The following is a 3,922-nucleotide window of genomic DNA, read 5'->3' as shown; positions in this document are numbered from 1 at the left end:
AAAAACTGCATTGAATAAAAGGGTTTTCAGATGCTCTCCTAAGAACTGAGGAGGATACAAAAAATTCCGTCCCTCAAATAACTAACAGACTAGTTTCTCAGGCCTTAAAGGTGACAGGTTAATATTTCTGACAAACTCACACTCAAAACTAAGGACTGAATGTGTTACCCTCCCAGAGACATTTGCTTTTTAAAAGACTTAGTTTGACATACTTGACAAATGGCTTTAAAAGTTTCTAGTGTGACTCCTGAATTGTAATGCTAGTAATGTGAACAGAAGCTAACAGAAAGAAAATGAACAAGCTGACAATTCTACTTCGAGTGCAAGCTTTCTATAAAGTTGCACTATGAAGTAAAAACAATGAGTTTGAACCCCACATTGGGTGTGTTCACTTAGAAAGAAAGAAAGAAAGAAAGAAAGAAACAAGGAATGCCTACCTGGGTCAGTTGGTAGAGCATGCAGCTCTTAATCTCAGCGTCATGAATTTAAGTCCCACATAGAGCTTACTTAAGAAAAATAATAATAATTTAAAAACAAATAAAAAGAATCTTGAAGAAAAAAAAACACACAATGATAATTCTATACTTGATCTTAGCCTGAAGGCCAAGAACCAATCAGCACAATGTTAATTCTAATGAGGTTAGCCAAGAAATTACATGCAAAATATGTGAATCATCTAAGAAAACCATTTCAAATCTGGCTTTATATAGACTATCCTTAATAATGAATTGCACGCTATGTGTCGCCTTGATTTATTAACAAATAAATACATGATGATATCATTACTAATATCATTTAAAATGCAAAGTTACTTTATCTTTAATTTATTTAATTTAACTTATGTATTTATAACATATCTCATGTATTAGCACTATATGTATCTATATAGTATCTATACACCATAGTTAATTAATATACATACGTTGTGGTCCGTTGCAAAAACTTTTTACTGGTAACTGTGTGAGATCACAGGACATTAGGAGAACACAGGTTTGCACTATGGGGGGTCTATTTAATTCATAAATTCTTGAAGATGGAAATTATCAGTTTCCCTGACATAGACCTGTACTTATGCTTTGGGCCTTCAAAATTTGTACCAGAATGCTTCTGTCAGCATCAAAATAATTAAAAAGAGCTTCTGAAGGAAGCTTCTGAAGGTTCAAAGTCCAGTTCTAAACACCAGAAAACAAAACTGTGTGCTCACCTCTCCTCTTCTTGACTTACATTTAAATAACCTGCTAAGCCTACCGGGTGAGTTACCTGCATGCCTGTTTGGCTTCCTTTTCTGTTCAAACCAGGAACAAACTAAACTGGATCTGTTGGCCTGTCCCTGAGAAGAGCACGACAGCCGGTGAACTAAAACACAAGTCCATGATGTTCACTTTCACAGCACATTATTGGAACAATATGGAGAAGACTGGCATGGCCCCAGCACAAGCATGACACAAAATTTCATGAAGCATTCCATGTTAAAAAAAAAAAAAAATAGAAGTCCATGTATTGAGCAAAGTTTCTCCAAGTTTAACAGATACAGCTAAATAATTCCACTTAACAGTCTAAACAACTTGGGGTTAAACAATTATATTGTTTACAGCTGCAGTATAAGACACTAAATAAAATCACATCTACCTCAAGGGCCAGGTTTTGATGTGATAATGGTTAAGGGTAAATTGGTCACATTTGCTCTGATATTTACAGACTAACATGGATTCTTTCATGTTAACAGTACAGAACATTAGAATTGGGGTCAAATATTTAATGAAGAGCTTCAACAGATTGGAAAGCTTTATTGAAAAAAACCTGACCCTCTCCATTGGCACTCTGATAATGGGCTTCTGTTTTGGCTAAAAGATAACTTTGATTCTTGAATTTACAAAACAGAATGTTTATTCCAATGTCTACAATTTAGAATCTAACACATGTGAACATTAACAACTGATGATAATGGTATTTCAAAGACTTAGCTTATCAGAAGTTTAAGAGAAGTTAAGAAACTATTTTGCTTTTGCACCCAACCTTAGTAGCCGGGGAACGTTCCCTTGCATCAGTCCATAATTTTTCCTAATATTACATACTGAGCAATAATATAAACAGCACTAGGACTCATGGAACACACTCTTAAATTCTCCTGACAAAACTGCTCATTGCTTTTACCTGAACTGTGTAACCTGATTGTTTCCTTTTGTTTTGATTTCCAGATCCTTAATGCTATTTCTTTTGAACTCTCAATAAGTCATTTATTTGAGGCGTCCTGTACATAGGTCTCTTTATTCTTGCTGATATCTTAGATATTTTTTTCTGTTTGCAAAACTAATGTATGTTTATTGTAGAAAAGTTGGCTTAAAAGAATATAAAGAAGAAAATATAAATCTTCCACAACTTTAGCAAGGACAATCACTATTAAAATATTGTTATATTTATTTCCAATCTTTTTTTTTTTAAGATTTTATTTACTTATTTGACACACAGAGAGAGAGCACAAGCAAGGGGAATAGCAGGCAGAGGGAATGGGAGAAGCAGGCTCCCCACTGAGCAAGGAGCCCAGTGTGGGGCTCAATCTCAGGACTCTGGAATTATGACCTGAGCTGAAGGCAGATGCTCAACTGACTGAGCCAACCAAGCACACCACCAACCTTCTTTTTATATTTTTTTGTTTAAAATGTTAGAAATAAATTTTATATAAACTTATAGATTGCTTTTTCCCCTGACCATCAATATTGACTATTTCCCTCATGACAACTATTTATATCTTCAAAACATGATGTTTTTTGAGCAAAGGAAGAGAAAGGAGGTCCATAATATGAATATATCTTCACTGATTTGTTAAACATTGTCTATAATATGAATGTATAAGTCTATAATATGAATATATCTTCACTGATTTGTTAGACACTGAATTTTTTCACTTTTAACTGTTATAAATTTTAATATAATAAGAATAATTTTTGAGAGAGAGATAGAGAGACAGAGTGTGTGTACATGACCAGGTGGTGGGGGGGTAGGGGGCAAAGAGAAAGGGAGAGAGAATCTTAAGCAGACTCCATGCCCAGTGACCTTGAGCTCATGACCTTGAGCTCAGGAGCTGAGCAGAAATCAAGAATTGGATGTTTAACCAACTGAGTCAGCCAGGTGCCACTAGGTATAAATTTTTTTAGTCATTACCAAATTGGTTTCCAGAAATTTTTGCCAATCTATACTTCTACCATCAATGGGTGAGAATACCTATTTCCTCAAACCCTCACCAGTATTGAATAATACAGGTTTTTGTTTTATTTTAACTTCACCAATTTAGTATGTAAAAAAATAACATCTCAAAAAAATAGCATCTCATTTTACTTTGCATACATTAGCTAGTTAAATAATATGTTTCTCTGTTTGTTGCTATCCAATTTGAATTTCTTCTCTATTCATTGTCTTTCTCCTATATGAATCATTTCACTGATTTAAAAGAGTTATTTAGATAATAATTTTAATACTTTCTCTTTCAATATTGTACATATATTTTCATTTGTTTGATGTTAGAAATTTGTAAATTTTTATAGGCAAATCTCTTGATGTTCCCTTTTGTGTTTTCTTCCATTGCTTAGACCATCCTTCCCTACCCCAAGATTAGCTATATTTCCTGCGTTTTTCTTTCTTTTGCTTGTATACGGTATGAAAAAGTAATTTCTTACACTCAATAGTTTAAGTCCTTTTTCTTCATTTCTTTTTTCAGAAATATTTTAGCTATTCTTGGATCATTTACTCATTCATATGAATTTTAAGAACAGTTTGTGACAAGAGGGGCTCCAAGATGGCAGAGTAGGAGAACTAAATTTCATCTGGTGTCAGGAATTCAGCTAGATCACTATCAAGTCATTCTGAACACCTACAAACTCAACAGGTCATTGAAGAAAAGAACAGCAGCAACTCTATAAACAGA

At 33.8% G+C, this 3,922-nt stretch overlaps 1 non-coding gene across 1 annotated transcript; it reads left to right on the top strand.

Moving 5' to 3' along the window:
* Positions 1 to 1,372: 1,372 nt before the first annotated feature.
* Positions 1,373 to 1,474, top strand: LOC131814209 (U6 spliceosomal RNA). The gene has a single exon (XR_009347202.1). It is a non-coding gene; the product is annotated as a U6 spliceosomal RNA (small nuclear RNA).
* The last annotated feature ends 2,448 nt before the right edge of the window (positions 1,475 to 3,922 follow it).

The sequence above is a fragment of the Mustela lutreola genome, chromosome 13 (assembly GCF_030435805.1).
Source record: "Mustela lutreola isolate mMusLut2 chromosome 13, mMusLut2.pri, whole genome shotgun sequence".
Taxonomy (NCBI): domain Eukaryota; kingdom Metazoa; phylum Chordata; class Mammalia; order Carnivora; family Mustelidae; genus Mustela; species Mustela lutreola.
The sequence above is the reverse complement of the archived record's forward strand: the minus strand, read 5'-3'. Positions and strand labels throughout refer to the sequence as shown.